General features: G+C 39.6%; 1 pseudogene; it reads right to left on the reverse strand.

Moving 5' to 3' along the window:
* Window positions 1-7957: 7957 nt before the first annotated feature.
* LOC111765273 (RAB6A-GEF complex partner protein 2-like) overlaps window positions 7958-19982 on the reverse strand; it is a 48126-nt pseudogene continuing 36101 nt past the window's right edge.

Here is a 19982-nt window from a genome sequence, read left to right on the forward strand (position 1 = left end):
GGCAAACAGGATAATTCTTTCCATCTGCCCCACAGTTCCCTCTTAACCTGGGGCTGTCAAAGCAGATATAATCTCAGGTCCCCCAGGATTTGGGAATGAACAATTTGGGGTTGGGTAGGGAGGAGTGTGTGTGTGTGTTTGTGTGTGTGTGCCCATGGACCAAAGTAGGTTAGTTGGATGCTATCATGTGTTGGTAGAATAACTTGTAACATTGATATAAAGATAGTGGTTGCCAGGGGTTCAGAAAGGAGAGAGGAAATAAATGGGTGGAACAAAACATACCTGGGGTAGTGAGATACTTCCATTTAATACTGCAATGATGGACACATGACATTATACATTTGTCAGGGCCTGAGGAACTCTACAACACAAAGTGTAAACCATAATGTAAACTGTAGACATTGGTTAGTAGCAATGTATCAATATTAGTTTATCAACTGTAACAAATGCATCACACTAATCTAAGAGATCAATAAATAAGGGTAATTCTGTGTGTTACATGGAAATTCCCTACATTTTCGGTCTGTTTTTTCTGTAAATGTAAACTAAAACTTCTATAAAAATAAAGTTAAAAAACACAGTTCTATAAATGTATTCCCATTTATAATATTTTATATTCTACTTTATATTGGATTTGTATGTTCGTCTTTGGCTTCAATGACATTATGGGATTATAAACTCCTTGAAGACAACCGTTGTGCGTTATGGCCCTGAAAATTGGTCCACAGTGGCTGTTATTGGAATTTGACCGTAATTTTGGTGTTGAATTGGATTGACCATTTGTGGGAAAATAAAATGTAATGGATTTTTCAGTGTTCCTGTAAAAAACTCTATAGTCTCTTGAGTGACTGAAACATACACTACATAGTGTGAGAATGTTTGCTTTCACTTCTGTATAAACATTTCACATACCATAAGAACTTTATTTGTACTCATTTTTCTAGTTAATTGCTCTAGTACAAAATGATAAAATTTATCTTCCCCCTGGAATTTTTCCCTAGGTTAAGCCCCAAGGTGCCTGGGAAACAAAAGTTTAGGTATTTATATGTACTCAAAGGGAAGTAGCACAGGTCTTGGAAACACATGTGGGTCCAAGTTCTCTGGCTCCTTGGAAAGATATGCCAAAAAGCTAGAGTACAGAAGAGATCCTTTCAGAAGCAGAAGGAGTTAGATGCCTCCTTACCCTTTATAAGAAAAGAAAAATACATCTTTCCTTAGCCCTAACCTCTGTAGTGTCTGGATATTCATGTTAGAAAAATTCCCTTCGGCTCTCGTCATAGCTCGTTGGGAGTAAGGACACATTCATGAACTGTGAATTAACAAGAATTTTGACTCCCATCCCAGAACTCATTATGTTCACATTCAGGATAAAATTAATAAAGATGAATATTAAATACAAACCACTATCCCAATGCAACGTCAAAAAATTCTATTCACCTGAAATTCTTCAAACAAAATTAATATAGGGCTACTTTTATTGTTTCCTTTAACTAGTGTGTTCTATTTTTTCCTGGACTTAATTTATTATTTTTTTGGTTGACCATAATCTTACTAGTTCAGTTGGATGGCAAAATTAGGAAGAAAAGGTATGATGAGAGAGGAGTTTTTGAAGTTAAGAAAAAATGTTTACTACCCTAAAGTATACATTACACACTATACATTAACAATCATTATGTGGTTATATTTTAGGAAATTACAATTGGAAACAATAAAAATAAACTATTGAGCCATATGTTTTTATTACCCATGCATTCATACACATTGGTGATCCTTGCAAGACTTAGCAGTACTATGACAATGAATACAATCATGTAAAATGGTTCCATTAAATGCTTTAATCACTTCCCATCTTGACTATTGCAATTAACTCCTTTATTGTCTTCCTAAATTCTTACTCTCTGAACATCAGGGGGTATGAAATGTTGCAGAAAAGAATAGCACTTTTTCTAATTCCAGGGCACAGAATTGCAGCATTATTTTGCTTGTATCCTATTATTAATTCAGTGACAGAACTTGAAGTTAAGGTTGTCTCATTACATGACTTTAAGAAGGAATGTCTTCGCAGGAAAATTGTTGCAGGGAGGGGGAGCTTTAGAAGTAAAAGGATTGAAAGGGTATTGAGAGGCATAACATCAAGGAATGGATAGAACAAATGAATAAGAAGGAAAGAAAATGAAAACTTAAAGATTATGATAAGATATAAAGCCATGCACAGTTACATTAAGTGAACATAAAGGAAATTTCAACTTGAAAAGATAAAAGTAGAATACAGTCTTGTTCAGCATATTCTGTTATACATGAATTTGAGGCTTAAAATATACTCATTTGTAAGAAAAATGAGACCTAATTAGAGCAAATTCAGACATGAGATTTTATATTTATAAAACCCACTTTAGCAAGGTTTGTGCAGCATCACAAAAATATGCAGAATATTTAAAGAATACTCCTTCACCTTTTGATTTTGAGAACACAGAAAACAGTAAAACTTGTTAAAGCTACAGATTTTTAAAAATATTCTTTTCATTACATATGGCAATTAATTATAAAAACTTTTAAATTCTACATGTTTACACTAAATATAATTCTATTGAAAACTTTTGTCTTATCTCCAAGAATATTTTATTCTCAAGATAAAATATTAAAAGTGATGCTATATGTTTCTAAAGCTCTCCTGAGAATTTTCTAAAGTATTTTTTTGCTATTTATCATTGTTATGTTTGATTTTTTATTGTAAATATCTTTGATTTCCACTGATTTTTTTCAATAAACTATGATTAATTAAGTATATTTTTGAATTGAAAAATGAGTTCCATTTTTCCTATTACTCAGTCACGCACTGAGATATTGATGTAAAAGTGTTGTAGCAGAGAGAAGCTGGGTGTATGCAGTATTGAAAGCCAGGAAAAGTGAATTCTGAGAAGGAAAATTTATTATAACCAGCTGGACTCGAAGGACTCTTATCTGAGCCCTGAATAGAATTTTTGGGTCTCTTTTATACAGAGGATATAGGAGTGGGGAGTCAAATGGTGCTTATGTGCAAAAAGATCTTTTTGTTAGTTTCTTCAAGTGTTTTATCTGAGTATCAGATAGGTTACGCCCTCCAGATAAGCATGAATTAAAACATATCCCCCACATTCCAGGTAAGCTTTTAACATGAATTCCCCACATTCCAGGTAAGCTTTTAACAGAAATGCTCCACATTCCAGGTAAGCTTTAATTAATACATTTAGTTTGCATCCTCCCTGAATATCCAAAGCCTATAGAGTTTATACTTTTCAATTGGCTTTCAAGGTAACTAAGCATACTTGGATATAGAACAAGTTTGAATTTATGCATAGGCCATATTACTTCCTCTCTTTGATGTCTGCTTAAGGTTATTAAACTAGGGCATAACTATTGTCAGAGTCTCTCTGGACTGACTGGTATGTATATAGAGCCATGAGATGGGCAGCTGTCTGCATTTTTACTGTACCATTCATTAGGGCGCATATTCTGTTTACAATAAAAGGGAGGAGGCAAGGAAGTATGGTGCATCCTCCTATGAAGAAGACATTTATTTATTCCCAGTAGAAGCTTGAAATTGTTTGCTATTGATTACCAGCTTCCAAAGGGATTACTTAAATTCCAACCATTCCAGATCTGCACTGGAACATGAGCAATTTTTACCATCTTTTTTTTTTTTTTTTAAAGATTTATTTATTTATTTATTTAATTTCCCCCCCTCCCCTGGTTGTCTGTTCTTGGTGTCTATTTGTTGCGTCTTGTTTCTTTGTCTGCTTTTGTTTCTTTGTCCGCTTCTGTTGTCGTCAGCGGCACAGGAAGTGTGGGTGGCGCCATTCCTGGGCAGGCTGCACTTTCTTTTCACGCTGGGCGGCTTTCCTCACGGGCGCACTCCTTGCGCATGGGGGCTTCCCCATGCGGGGGACACCCTTGCGTGGCACGGCACTCCTTGCGCGCATCAGCACTGCGCATGGCCAGCTCCACACGGGTCGAGGAGGCCCGGGGTTTGAACCGCGGACCTCCCATATGGTAGACGGTCGCCCTAACCACTGGGCCAAGTCCGTTTCCCAATTTTTACCATCTTGCTTGTAATTTCATCAATAACTTTTCCATTTTTGTCTAGTTCAAGGCAGCAGTTAGAGAGATTGAGTTTTCCACAAACTCCCCCTTCAGTTGCCAGGAGATAGTCTAGGGCAAGACAGTTTTAATAGCATTTCCGAATTTAGTTTGCTATTGGGCTAGTAAGTTTAGAGCATGGGCGGTTTCATTAGTTATTATATCTGCCATGGCTTGGAAGTGGATCATTTGCTTGAGCATATAGACAGGGGTTCGACAACCCCATATGCCATCCTCCGCCCAAGTTGCAGCCCATAGTACTGGATTATATGCTCAGGGGCATTCTTCACCTCCCCAGGTAATGACAACTCTTTTTTCTTTTATATTTTGATATGCTGGTTGGCTTAGCTCTTTCCCTTCTGCTAAGGGAATGAGGAAGAAGGAGGGTTTTATTGTACCGAGCATACAAGTACCACAGCAGTTTTGGGGAAGTTCTCGGAATGCAACTTTTCCACAAATCCAGTACAGACCATTTGGGGCAATAAAGGGGCCCTTTGTGATGGAATTCCACTGTGATTAATTTAGGGAAAGTATGATTTATGAGAAAGAGGTCAGATTCATTCCATGTTCCCCAAGGCCCTGTTGTTTTGGTGGTGTAATTTTAGAATTTTTCCCCTATACATATTAGGGTTCCAACAGATGTAGAGGAGTTTAGGCAGGCCCCTGAAGCACAATAGTGTCCTATGACAGAAGCTTGCAAGGACCACATGCTATCTTGGGGGATGGCCAGGAGGGCAGTTTCGTTATATGTTTGGCTGTAATTGTATTTTCTAGTTTCCCAGGGCCATTGGTCTCCCATATTAGTACCTCCACATACATAGCATGATGAGACACGTAAGGCTGCCTTTACTACTTCAGCTAGGATTATGAAGAGGCTTTTTGCTGCTTGTGGAATGGAAAAGGACTTTTCCATTTCTTCATAGAAGGAGTGGAACACAGAGTGGGCTTTACTTGTGAGTCGGTGTTCCTGATACCCAACCAAGAAGTAGGCTCCTGGTTTTATTCCCCTCCATCAATGCAAGGTCCATTTGGACTCCTTGAGTCTGCCAGGTTTCAGGGTTAAGGAAGGTGAGGTTTAAGGGGTTACAATGACTGCATGGACAGGTAGCTAGGGCCATAACTTTGGTGAGGGTGGTTGTTTGTTTAGTTGTGTCTGTGTTACAGGTGGCCCAGGTGACACAGGACCAGTAGGGGCAGTTATATGCAGTTATGTATTTGCACCAGAAGCCCCACACTTGGGCTGCACTTTTAATTTCTGGAGTGCAAATATACTTATTGTTAAGAGTATATTTCTGCTCCCAGCTGAGGCCCTCCACATTTGGTGTTTCATGGAATCTGGAGCCTATAACTTGACATTCGTCGAATAGGAAGGACACTCGTTGGTTCTGGCTAGTGACTGGGGTGGAGTTAAGTAGCTCGTCGTTTTGATTAAACACTCTTATTTTCTATTTATGGGAGATTGTTGGGGACTTGGGGTCATAGCAGGTTATTTGGCCAGATACATTACAGACACTATAGGAGATTTCCTGAAACTGGTAGGTGGTTATATGGCCCTTGCCGGTGTAATGGCTATGATATATTAATGTGGTATTGACATGGGCCCTGTTGACACTTCTTGGATACATGGCTTATACTCTGTGGTGCTGACCTGAGATCAGGGGAGGGTCAGGGTTAGGAGTAGGGAAAATAACTGAAGGGGCATTACAACTGTGAGTAAGCTGGATTCCTATTCTTTGACTATGTGTAGACCAATCAGCTTCACCAGTGTGACTGGAGCAGAACTCAGTGTTCTGTCCTCAACCTTTGGCTGTGCCTGGAACAGTCAGCTTCTGGCGTGTGACTGGAGCAGGGCTTGGTGTTTTGTTCTTTTACAAGATGAGTTTGGTTGAGTTGTGGGTATCTGGAATACAGAACTCTGGGGCAGCTCACTTGACCCCTCTATGGTATATCCGTGGAGTGATTTCAGGTACTTTAATTGCACTGGGGGTGGATAAAATGATAAGAGGGGTTAGTGGAGCTGACTTCCAGTCTTTGACACAGACTGCATCTCCTGGCTTGTATGGGTGTATGGAGCTGCTTAAGCTAATGTGGGCCCATTCTTGGACCCAGTGATGCAGGTTTTGTAGGGTTTTTCCTAAGTTGATCATTTGCTTAGCTATTGATAAGTTTCCTCTTTCTCTGAGACCCTTTCTATACTTAGGATTAAGGGTGGGGGAGCTCACAAAGAGTATTTCATAAGGGGTTAGGCTTAGCTTTCAGCTTGAGATGGCCCGAATTTGGAGGAGAGCACTCGGTAGTACTTGCACCCATGTTAGCCCAGTTTCTTGGCAAATCTTGGCAAGATAAGTCTTTATTGTACAGTTCATTCACTCTACTTTCCCTGAGTTTTGAGGACAGTAAGCGGTGTGCAGTTTCCATTGGATGTGCAGAGTTTTGGCAATCTTTTGAGTGATTTCGGAGATGAAGGTGGGTCTGTTGTCAGAGCCAACTGAGAGGGGTAGCCCATATGCAGGAATGATTTCCCCAAGGAGAACTTTGACTACTTCTTCAGCTTTTTCTGTTTGAGTGGGGAAGACTTCAACCCAGCTGGAAACGGTGCAAATGAGAACTAGGAGATATTTATAGCTTCTGGATTGTGGCATTTCAGTGAAATCAACTACTAGATATTCAAGAGTCATACTGCTGATTCTTTCGACTCCTGGGGTTCCTGTGGGTCCCTGGCCAGGGTTATTCTTTGCACATGTCATGCACTGCAGGCATATGGCATGGATGATAACAGCTAGACTTGGGATGTAGAAAAATCCTTCTAACACTTCAAGATGGGTTTTTCCCAAGTGTGTGTTTTCGTGGTAGTCTTGAACTATAGTTGCAGCTAATATTTGAGGCATGACTATTGTGTGATTGGGCAATGTCCACCACCCATTTGCTCCTTGTGTCCCGCTCTCAATGAGTATCCATTCTCTCTCAGTTTGAGTGTATTGAAGTTCCTGGTGATTCAGAGGCTGTGGGTCAAGAGCAGGCAGTGTTTACTGGAATTTCTGATAATTAAGAGGTTGAGGAATGAGAGCGGCAGCCAGGTTTTCAGATAGGGATCCTTCCCATGCCACTCTTTTTACCTCAGTGTTTGCTCTCTGATTTCCTTGAGAGATGGGGCTGTGGCTTGTCTGGTGTCCCTTGCAGTGCATCACGGCCACTTTGGTAGGCTCCCAAAGTGTTTCTAGTAGTTCCAGAATCTGTGTGCCATATTTAAAGCTCTTTCCTCCTGAGTTAATAAGTCCTTTTTGTTTGTATAAGGCTCCATGTGTGTAGGGTAAGGAAGGCATATATGGCATCTGAGCAGATGTTTGTTTTTTTTTTTCCCAGGGATCTATCACTTTATTTATTTATTTTTTCTGAGCAGATGTTAACCTTGGCCCCACCCACAAGTTGTAGGGCTCAGATGAGGACAATGAGTTCGGCTTTTTGCACTGATGGTGTCATCCGGGAGGTGCTGGGTCTCTGCTGTGGTTTTGGATGTTACTACAGCATATCCCACTCGCCGATCACTGCTCTGAATAAAGCTACTCCCATCCATGAAGAACTCTATGTCAATTTGGTAATGGCTGGTCTTAGAGGTCTGACCAGCTGGAATATACTTCTTGCAATGTTTCCAGGCAGTTATGGGTTGGACTTCCAGGCTTAATGGGTAGCATGGTAGCAGGATTTAGGGTTTTTACAAGTTCCAGTTGGACGGATGGATTTTCACATAATAGGGTTTGTTATTTAATCAGGCAGCTGTTAGTAAGCCAGTGTGTTGCTTAGGCTTCTAAAATTGTGATTACTGCATGCGGAACCTGAACAATTACAGGCTGCCTGAGTTAATTTTATGGCTTCTAGTGTTGGCATTGTTGTAGCTGCTACAGCTCTCAGGCATGAGGGCTGTCCCTGGGCTATGATGTCCAGTTGTTTGGATAGATATACTATGGGTCTTTGCCATGAGGTATTGAGTGAGTATTCCTACCGCAACACTTTGGTCATGGGTTCCACTAGCACAGTCTTGGTAGGTAGGACTTCCAAGGATGAGGTCATCTACATATTGGAGGAGAAAACAGTTATGGCTTTCTAATTTAAAGGATTTGAGATCACTGGCCAGGGCTTGCCCAAAAATAGTGGGTGGATTTTTAAATCTCTGAGGGTGTCATGTCCATGTTAGCTGTTGCTTTTCTCCAGAGCTTGGATTGTCCCATGTAAAGGCAAAAATCGGTTGACTCTGGGGTGCTACCCAAATGCAGAAGAAGTCATCTTTAAGATCCAGGTTTGAGGGAAGCAGACTTGGCCCAATGGATAGGGCATCTGTCTACTACATGGGAGGTCCACGGTTCAAACACTGGGCCTCCTTGACCAGTGTGGAGCTGGCCCATGTGCAGTGCTGATGAACACAAGGAGTGCCATACCACAAAGGGGTGTCCTCCACATAGGGGAACCCCACGTGCAAGGAGTGCGCCCCATAAGGAGAGCAGCCCAGCATGAAAGTGCAGCCTACCCAAGAATGGTGCTGCACACATGGAGAGCTGACACAACAAGATGATGCAATAAAAAGAAACACAAATTCCCTGTTGCTGATAAGGATAGAAGTGGTCACAGAAGAACACACAGCAAATGGATATAGAGAGCAGACAACTGGGAGGGGGCAGGGAAGGGGAGAGAAATAAATAAAAAAATAAATCTTCAAAAAAAAAAAAAGATCCGGGCTTGAAAAGTAGATTGCCAATGAAGAAATCAAGCTGAGGAGAGTGTACAGATTAGGGACTGCAGGATAGAGAGTTATTACTGCTGAGTTGACTGCTCATAAGTCCTGGACCAGGCAGTAATCTCCATTAGCTTTTTTAACTGGGAAGAGTGAGGTATTCCATGGAGAATGGCACAGTTTTAGTATGCTTTCATTCAGCAATCTCTGAATATGTAACCCGACTGTGGAACTGCCTATTGCTTTATGCTCACTGGGCTGACTGTGGGCTTTATTTCAATAATAATTGGAGGAATGTCATGTGCCATCCCTGTTGGGTTGCCCTCTGCCCATACTTCAGGCACATCTTCAAAGGGAAGCTGTGTGGCTTAGATTGGCCAGCTTCACTGGGGCAAAACAGTCTCCATTCCTCCTGCAGAGGGAGGGTTAGCACTATTTTCAGAGAGTTTAGAGCTCCCAGTGTTGCTGTAGAGTGCCCTGTGGTGTTAAAGATAATTTCAGCCTGTAGTTTAGACAGTAGATCTTTACTCAGAAAGGGGACTGGGCACTCTGGGAGATACAGGAATTCATGAATGACCTCCTTACCTCCAATGTTGCAGGTCCTGGCTTGCCCCTATGATAATGCCTTGTCTTTTTGATAATGACCCAACTGGCTTGGTCATTACAGAGTGTTGAGCCCCAGTGTTGGCCATCATATGTATGGTGAGGCCCCCAATTTGGACTCCAACCATAGGCTCTGTAGGGATGAGAGAATAGGAGCCTGGTCTGTTCTAATAATCTCTATCAGTCTTCTATTCCCACAAGTCCAATGAGCTGGCTTGCAGGTCTTCCTTCTGAATTTTTGCGAACCCAGGATTTGTTTTGCAATACTCCACTAGCTTTCCTGGCTAATATTTTGGCTGCTTCTTTTGCAGCGACAGGGTTGAGTGGCCTGCTGGTACACATCTGCTTCCAATGCCCCTCCTCTTTGCAGTACTCACACTGATTTTGCCCTAGGTGTGGGCCCCTGCCCCTCCTTGGGGCAGGGGTTTCCCAGTTTATCTTCCTTGACAAAGGATTGTTTTTTTCAACTATTGATGCTGTGAGAAGGTCTGCTATTTTTTTTATCATCTTCTGGTTTTCTTCCCTCCTGGTCTGTACCTTGCAGTTGACATAAAACTTGGTGGCTATTTCCATGAGCTGAGAAATGTTCGTACCAGTGAAGCCATCCAACTTCTGTAGCTTTCTTCAGATATCAGTCTGTGATTGGGCAATGACTGCAGCATTGACCATTGTTTGGCTTTTGGGAGTGTCTGGGTTAAAGGACATGTATACACACAATGCCTTGCACAGTCTCTCATCGAATTGAGCTGGACCTTCATCAAGAGTTTTTAGGATTTGGGTGGTTTTTGCCATGTTTACTGCTTTTCAGCTCCAGCTCTGAATCCTTCAACTAAGACCCTATGGAAAGTTTCTGGTTGGTTGAGCCCGGTCACGTTATGGGGATCCCATTGGGAGTCCTCGTCTGGGAACTATGTGTGGGCATATTGGTTACTGTCCAGGGTTCCCTCAGGTGGGTACTCTCTGAGCCAGGTTACCCCTTGTGTGACCCACATTTTCTCTTCAAAGTTGAGTAAGGTCATGATGAGCTATTTATAATTAGCCCAGGTGGGTTTGTGGATCTGACTGACGGTTGGCACTCCACTGCCAGGGGCAAATGGCTGTGGAAGTGGCTGTGCTGCCTTTCTCAGTGTGGATGGTGACAAAGACAACTGTGGGGAAAGTGTGAGTGCATTTCCTTGTGTGGATGGTGCCAAAGGCAGCTTCAGGGATGGTGTGGGTGCAGTTCCTGGTGCAGACGGTGACAAAGGCAGCTGTGGAGATGGTGTGGGTGCACTTCCTAGCACAGATGGTGATGGGGGAGTGCTGCTTAGGGAAATTGGCTCATTCCCATTCCTCAGCACTGGTACAGTAGGAGCAATCACATAGGGTGGTGGGAGGTCATTTTAATCTGGTGCTTCTAGAATGGGTGGGTCGGCACTGGATTTGGGGCTCCCTTCCTCTGGACCCTTTGCACAGTGCTTGTTTCGGCTGGTTCCTGGGACAGAATTTCTGGGTTTTTTTATTAGGCAAATCCTGGCTTCTTTAGTCATATATTTCCCTAACCAGGGCAGACTTTTACTAACAGCATCCTGCCAGGCTTCGATGTAGGGGAACTGGTCAGGGTGCCCTAGTTTTCTGGTTACTATATCATGAACTTTATGGATGATCTGGGGGTCAAAAGTGCCCTCCTGGGGACAGCCCACACTGAAAGCTGGCCATTCTAATTCACAAAGCATTCTAAGCTTTCCTGGCTGGAATTTTATGCCATATACATCTTCATGGAATGTTCAGGGAAAATTTTTCAGCTTACAACCTAATAGGGTCCTATTTTGCATGTTTCCCATGTTTCCACTCTGCGCCAACACTGCAAACAGTCACTCAGCCTTATGCTTCATCCATTTCTGGTCACATCCCCCCAGGAGCTTAAGATGCCTCTTAGCCTTAGTGGGTCAGTATAAACCCCACACTTTGAAGAGGATCCCTTTGCAGGGAGGCCCTCCCTACCACCCTTGACCAGATGAGGTCACATGGAACCATGCATCAGGACTCTGCACTCACCCCACAGAAGTGTGTTTCTGCATCTCACTCAGTCTCCACATTCACATGCACAAAGCCACCCCTTTTCCTTTCTCAGACCTAGAGAAGATACTTCCTCCCTTTTCCTCAGTAGTACTAGGGCCTTCTTTCAAGAGCTGATCAGGCGCCCCTCCTAATTTTTTTTAGAATTAGGCTTTTCCTGTGCTATGCCAGGAGGACTCTGGCCAAGAGGACTCACAACCTCTTTCTGGACTAAGGGGAGTCCAGGGCTGGGATTCACCTGGGCCTTCCCAGCTTCCTCAGAGATGTCCAGGGGGGCAATCAACCATTCCCACCTCTGGCCTTCTCAGCATATCCCAGGTGAGCCACCAGAGATATTTGTAACAGACAGAAGTCAGGTGTATATGGTATTGAAGGCTAGAATATGAAAATTCGGAGATGGAAGATTTATTACAACCAGCTAGACACAGCACACTTGTCCTAATAAAAACTGAGCCCCAAATAGGATTTTTTGGTCCCTTTTATACAGAGGATATAGGAGTGGGGAGTCAAATGGTGCTTATTTGCAAAAAGAGCTTTTTATTAGTTACTCCAAGTGTTTTATCTACATTTTAGATCAGTTGTATCTTCTAGGTAAGCTTAAATTAGCACATATCCCCCACATTCCAGGTAAGCTTTTCACAATAACCCCCCACATTCCAGGTAAGCTTTTTTTTTTTAAACATTTATTTATTTATTTACCCGCCCCAGTTGTCTGTTCCCTGTGCCTATTCACTGCATGTTCTTAGTCTGCTTCTGTTGTTGTCAGCGGCATGGGAATCTGTGTTTCTTTTTGTTGCATCATCTTGTTGTGTCAGCTCTCCGTGTGTGCAGCACCATTCCTGGGCATGCGGCACTTTCTTTCATGCTGGGTGGCTCTCCTTACGGGGTGCACTCCTTGCACGTGGGGCTCCCCTACGCGGGGACACCCCTGCGTGGCATGGCACTCCTCACATGCATCAGCACTGCACATAGGCCAGCTGCTCATGGGTCAAGGAGGCCCAGGGTTTGAACCACGGACCTCCCATGTGGTAGGCAGATGCCCTAACTGGGCCAAGTCTGCTTCCCCCAGGTAAGCTTTTAACATGAACCCCCCACATTCCAGGTAAGCTTTAATTAACACATTTAGTTTGCATCCTCCCTGAATATCCAAAGTTTATACTTTTCAATTGGCTTTCCAGAGAACTAGGCGTACTTGGATATAGAATAAGTTTGAATTTATGCACAGGCCATATTAAAAGCTTTCAGTATAAATTCAGTTAAATAATTCTAAATAGTTTTCATTCACTTATATTATCGTCTTGTTGTATAGCACTTGCTATATGTTTATATCTACATTGTATATGTTGCTTTGGTTCATTAATTAATTTTAAAATGTTAGTAAATAGGAAATACAATTTGCTCTTATTTTTTCTTATTCATGAGATGATATTTAAAATAATCCTTTGGAAGATGGTGATTTTTTTCTTTACACTGTGAGCAGATATAAGAGATATTGCAATTATGAAAAGATTGCTAGTTGGGTTTCTTTTCTGTACAAGAAAATGGCTCATCATAAAATATTTTAAAATGCTGACTGGGTGTTTTGACTGTCATAGTCTCAAGGAGGTTATTCCCCTCATGCTCTGTTTCCTTGTAAGTTACATGATCAGAAATTGCTGAAAAGTGGCCTTGTGCCATCACTGAAGTAGGGAAAGATCTCAGCATGATGATTTCCTGCTTGGAGCTATTGATTTAATTATTAATACTTCATGTGTAAGTTTGGTTTATTGAGGGGGTGAGGGACTGAGAAGGTAATGTTGTTAGACAAAGTAGACTCATTTCCTGATACACACAGGGATCTCTTCTGTGACATTAGGGTGTCAAAGAAAGAGGTTCAATACACATTTGCTGATAAGGAGACAGGAGTATAGAAGCAAGCTCAGATCTATCTCCCTGAGTCTAAAGAGCTTAAGGTTTTTTATTAGATTTGAACATAAGGAGGTGGGGATAGTGATGCTGGAGGTATTGATTGATTGTATTTAATTGGACATGTGAAAGAGCAGGCCGATAAATTTTTTTAAGATTGACAAAAGACAACTGGGGTAAGCATTGGATTACAGCTTACTATAGGGTTAACTTAATTAACATAAAATAACAAGTAAAGAAACTACATCAAACAAATGGGCTATAAAAGCTGACAAAAACCATCTGAGGCAAATAAATGGTCACCAGTAACAGCAATGTTTGAAAATATAAAATAGGTAAAGGATGCAGGTAATGCAGGTAAACTAAAATAACATTTATAATTAAAACCTTGCCATCACTAATTAGGTTCTAAAGGGAAACAGACAATTTTCCACAGGACCTAAGGGAAAAGTCTTGAAGGGAAATAGGCAAATATATGGTTACCAGACAATGTTTTAAGAATCCTTTATATTTGTAAAAACACTGCTAGTAATTAATTACTTTAATTATGAGAGATAAGATGTGTCAGAAAAATATATCCAAAATTATTATTTAGACCTTTGTTGTTGGGCAGGTTTTCATTTGGCCATCCACATAACAATGCTATTCTTTTCTAAAATGTGTTCATTGTTCTCAGCTACATGTCAGTGACTGGAAGTAATAAAAGATGCTACACAATATGGTCTACGCCATATTTTGCAAACTGATTTTTGGTCAAAGGAGAGTCACAAAGCATTCAGCTGGAATGTAATTACTTGGTGATGATTATGTAAAGAGTCAGTTAAGATTATGTCTATACAAACCAAAACGAAATGAAGATTTTATACTTATTAAGATTATCAGATTAATACAAGAGACAAAAAAGAGAATTGCTTTGGTTAGAATATGTATTTTTAGCAATTATGTAGTTTATCTAATCCATGCTCTATTATATTTTGTGCTCTATAGACTGTTAAATCTACATCTAAAAATTTTGTGAGGGTGGGGAATTATTTATAAGTTATTTATCCAAACATTTCTTCTGGTTTGAGAGATGAGAAAAATATCTGGGAATTCATTTCTGCATTTATATATTAAATCATTCAAAAAGAGATATTGAGTGAATTACATATGCCTACCGTGTTCTAAGTACTAGAAATAGATAAACAAAATTGAAAAAGTCCTTGAATGCATGGTTTGCTGTTACTAATAGAATGAAATTAATGATTTGAATAGTAATGCATTCAAGATATTGTAGGAAGAGCCAAAGACATGAGATTTTTCAAAAGAGTAACTTCCAATATTCTATTTACAACATCATGTTGTAAAATGGATACATTGAAACAATAATATACTGCAGTTATTTTGGTTTCATTTATTAGAAATTTCCATTATTTTACTGGGTCACAGAATCAGTACTACTCAAAGCTATAAAATCACATATTATTTGTCCAGAAGTCTAACATCTATATATTTAAAATGGAAAGCAACCAGTTCTTGGAGAATGCATCAGTTTTCACCAAGGCAATATCATATGAAATAAAGGATAGAGAAGCATAGTTCTTCCTGTGTTGGAGATGAGAAAAGAAGACTAGGAGATCAGAGAGGATTACCATGACCCATTATAATACTTGATCTAATTGATAACGTTATTTCCAAAATAAATTCTAAGATTTTACTTGAAAAGGGGGTCCATTTCCAAGTAAGTTTTTGAAGAGTTGGACTAAATTAATGGTATAGGGAGCTTTCTGATTATAAAATTTCTAATATAAGGCTTATCATTTCATATACTATATGAAAATGCTCATTCTAAATTTTCAAATGAGTATATGATACAGTTTTCTAAACTATTTTTCAGTAAAACATACTTTGGGAAATGTTAAGTCAGAGCACTTCAGTATTCAGTATCTGGTCCCATTATTGGCTGCTCTGTGTTTTAAAGTGATTTTGAAGCAAGTTCTAACAGTGTTAGCAAAACTAAATCTGATCTGCCCTAAATTGCTTCTGAGAGTTAGAGCAAGTGCTATGCACCTTGCATCTGCTACCATTAATTAGAACATATGCAGACACAGCAACTGTATTCAAAACATACAATATCTTTGCTTTCAGGTGGACTTCATTCTAGTGAAAGAATAGAGATTTAAAAAAAGTCAACAAGCACACAAACTAAAATGTTATTAGAAATTAAGCTATAAAGATAATTAAAATTGGTATTGTTGCATAGAGTGACTGAGTTGTTTTACTTTTTTCTGGGGAAATGACAAAAAAGAATCCAACTATGTGAAGATCAGTGTGTGTAAGACATGGTTCACTCAGGCATACAGAAACTACGGCTATTATTTTACCAGAAAGATTTTGAGAAAGGAACTGGTTAAACAGGAAATGGTGAACAGTAGTCTAATAGCAGAAAGGAAATACTGAACTAACACAGAAAAAATAACTATAGGAAATAGTTAACACTCTAAGGGCTTGGGGAAACAAGGAAAAAGGTTGGAATACTAAGAACAAAGATTCGAGAAAGAAGTGCTTGCTTCATAGTTATTGATAGTACCACAAGAGGTTTGCAGAAGAAACTCAAGGAGTTGGGACTAAGACATCTGAGAAGAGGATGTTTTGTGTATGCTGCTAGCACCTCTGAAGGGAGTGCATTGTTTTTCTATTTCTGCATTGCAATTACCACAAAATTAGTTTCCTAAAACAACTTTCACTTCTTATCTCACAGTTTTGTAACTCAGAATCCATTTTATGTTCATGGTGTCACAAGGGCAAAGTCAAAGTGTTGGCAGATGTATTAGTCAGCCAAAAGTGTTCTGATGCAAAATACCAGAAATTGGTTGGTTTTTATAAAGGGTATTTATTTGGGGTAGGAGCTTACAGATACCAGGCCATAGAGCATAAGTTACTTCCCTCACCAAAGTCTATTTTCACATGTTGGAGAAAGATGGACTGCTGATGTCTGCGAGGGTTCAGTCTTCCTGGATTCCTCTGGGCTCAGCTCCTCTGTTTTCTCCACAAGGTCAGCTGTAGGCTATGAGGTTCTCTAGGCTTTGCCTCTCTCCACAAGTTCAGCTTTAGACTATCACGCAAATGGCTCTGTCTCTCTTCCTGGGGCTCCAGCTTTAACATCAAACTCCAACATCAAAACTCCAACACTAAAAGCCCTCAACTCTGTCCTTTCCTATGTCTTTTATCTGTGAGTCATCACCCACCAAATGGTGGGGACTCAATGCCCTACTGGCACAAGAGGTTTACATGATCATTTAATCAAGGAAACTTATTAATCCAATATAATCTAATATACCCAGAGAAAAAGATCAGTTTACAAACATAATCCAATATTTCTTTTTGGAATTCATCGATAATATCAAACTGCTACAGCTGACAATTCTCTTAATTCAGACTATGAGAATCACTCCCAAGCTTACTTAGATTGTTGGCAGAATACAGGTCTCCTCCCTTTGAATCTGAAGTTCCTCGTTTCTTGTTGGCTGTCAGCTAGAGGCTGTTATAACTCCTGGCTATCATCTACTTTCTTTAACACTTGCTCCTTAATCTTCAATTCAGCAATGGGATGACAAATCCTTTTCATTCTTCAAATCCCTCTGATTTCTCCTTTTGCCTTCCTCATCTGACATGAGCCAAAGAAAAATTTTGGTTTCAAGGGTTCACATGATTGAATTAGGCCAATCTCACGAAACATTGATTCTTATACAATGGCAGCAAGGCCTGAGTTAGAGTTGGTGCTTGATTCTGTGTGCAGGCAAAGATTGCAGTTGAATCATATATTACTCTAAGTATGTTGTGTCAGAACATTAGAGAAAGGAAGCATTCAATACCTCTTATGGTGGTGAAATTAGTCCTACATGTCTGAAGATGGAGAAATTTGAAATGTTCGTATCATATATATCAAATAGGTTCACAAAGTGTTTAGATTTATTGGATTTTGCTTAACAATGATAACAGTTAACATGACTAATACTCATTATGGCTTTTAATAGTAACACGCTATGAAATTTTAGTACTATTAAATCCTTTTTACAAATCAAGAAAATGAATCAGAAAGAATAACTTGTCCAAGATTGTACAACTAGTAAGGGCAAGTTCTTGAACTCAGGTGGTCTGGTTCTAACTCTGAACTCTTTACCACCACACACTCTCTTTCTAAATAACTTGAAGGAAATTAGCTTGCTCAATATGTTTGGAAAATGGAGAAACATAATGTATAGTAACAAATCACTACTTCTGTTTTAATTGACAATAATATCTATAACTGCATTGTCTTATATTGTAATCACTACCTACATGTCATTACAGAACACTTAAAATGTGACTTGTCAGAATTGAGTGATAAAAGATAAAATACAAACTGGATTTTGAAGACTTAGAATGGAAAAAGAACAACCAATATCTCACTAAATTTTCATTATATCAGTCACATGATGAAATGATAACATTTTGGATATATTGAGTTAAATGAAATATATTTTTAAATTTAATTTGTTTCTTTTGTTTTTTAATACTGCTCCTAGACAATGTAAACTTACTTACGTGGTTTGTGTTATGTTTAACTGAACCATGTTGGTATATTTTCTATAGAGGGAATTCCTTGTTAGGTATTATGAAATCTATATTAATGGCCCTTAAGTTTACCATGATGAATATTGTAGTGATAAATAGCATAGAATAGCATAGTTTTGTGAGAAGGAAGTTTTATTAAGTTTACAAATCAAATCTTGAGCACATTTGTTAAATTAGCAATTAAATCTTTCAGTTTCAGGAAGCTAATGTGAAGTCAGTATGTCAATTATTTGGCAAAGATTAGCAATTTGGGGTGTATGATGGCTGCATAAAGAGTGTATCAAATGCCATACCATAAATGACAGTTTAAGAAACTCATTTGTGTTTTGCAGGAAATAATGCAAGAATGTTAATGGGGAGGAGGGAGAAAATCTGTATTAGTTTTCTGTTGATGATATAATATATCACCACAACCTAGGTGGCTGGGAACAATACAGATTTATTAATTTTCAGTTCTGTATTTCAGAGAAGCCTAAAGTGAGTGTTGGTTAAAATCAAGTGAAAACAAAAACTTGTGTTTCCTTCTGGAGGTTCTTGGGGGAGAAACAGCTTCCTTTCCCAGCCCAGCTTTTAGAAGCCAGATTTGCATTCCATGGCTTGTTTCTCTCTTTCTCCATCTTCAAATCAATCAATGTTGGACCAAGACTTTCTTAGGCTACCATATTTCTGGTACTGTCTTCTGATTCTCTCCTCCACTTTTAAGAATGGCAATAACCCAGTAAAATCTTTCCATTTTAAGGTCAGCTGATAATTAATCCTAATCCATTTGCAACCTTAACTTTCCCTGGTCATAAAAATTAACATATTCACAGGTTCTGGTGATTAGGGATGATTTTTCTACCTACCACCCTTGATATTACTTTTCTAAATCCATGTCAGGAGGAATTCATATCCAAGTGTGGCACAACGTATTTATTTTCTATCACTCCAAAATTATTCTGCTCAGAGCATGATTATTGAAATAAACATATGGCTTTGCTTTAAAAGACTGAGTATATAAGTATATAGTAACATGAGAGAATAAAGGATAATGCCTGTTCATATCTGGGGTTCTCAACCAGGAGTCCACAGACCCCCTGAGGGATCTGTGGAAAGAGGTTAAAGGGCTCACAAATTTGAATTGAAAATTCAAAAATCATTATTGTTATGGGGATGTTAATGTGGATGTGATATATTTATTAAATAATATACAGTATAGTGTGGACATAGTAAGGGGTCTGTGGCTTTCTCCTGACTGGCAAAAGAGTCTCTGGTACAAAAAAAGGTTAAGAACCACTGGTTCTTATGGATCAAAACTGGATATATCAACAAATATATGCTGGAGGCTGTAAGGTAAATGATGACAGAATGCCCTTTCCGTGAACCTATGGCCCTGGATAAGGATAGGTTGGTCTGAATGTAAGCATTAAAAGAACACCTGTGATTATAATAATCAGGAGGTCTGGTAATTGTTAACTAGTAACCCTTGTGTTCTACTCTTTGTAACCTTATAAAAGCTGACCATGTCTGTTAGGTGGCACAGAGTAGGGTAAAGAGCAACCACTGGGGTCTGTAAGTGCTAAGGGCAGAGCTTCCCCCAGCTTCCTGCCACTGGGTTCTGCGTGTGAGTAAGTAATAAAGGCATGACCCTCACTGGGCTCCCATGTGGTTTCTCTGGAATATCTAATTAGTTGTTGGGGCTTGACTGCCTGCATTTCAATGGGCATAGACAGCAGGCCAGGGTCTCTACTTGCATTACAGAGGCCTCAATGTATAACAATAAATTAGCTCATGAAATGATGACAGCTATACTTTATAGAGTGTATGTGAGGTCCCATTCTAAATTATTTTTATTTTTCCTATAGTAATTTTCAGAACTGTATTTTCCTTCTGAGTCATAAACAGGAAGGTGCTCCAATTCCACCTGTAAAACTTCTGCAAAATGATTCATTTATGATTTTATAAGATCTACTGCCAATTTTTACGAGAGTAATGGACA

The sequence above is a fragment of the Dasypus novemcinctus genome, chromosome 1 (assembly GCF_030445035.2).
Source record: "Dasypus novemcinctus isolate mDasNov1 chromosome 1, mDasNov1.1.hap2, whole genome shotgun sequence".
Lineage (NCBI taxonomy): Eukaryota > Metazoa > Chordata > Mammalia > Cingulata > Dasypodidae > Dasypus > Dasypus novemcinctus.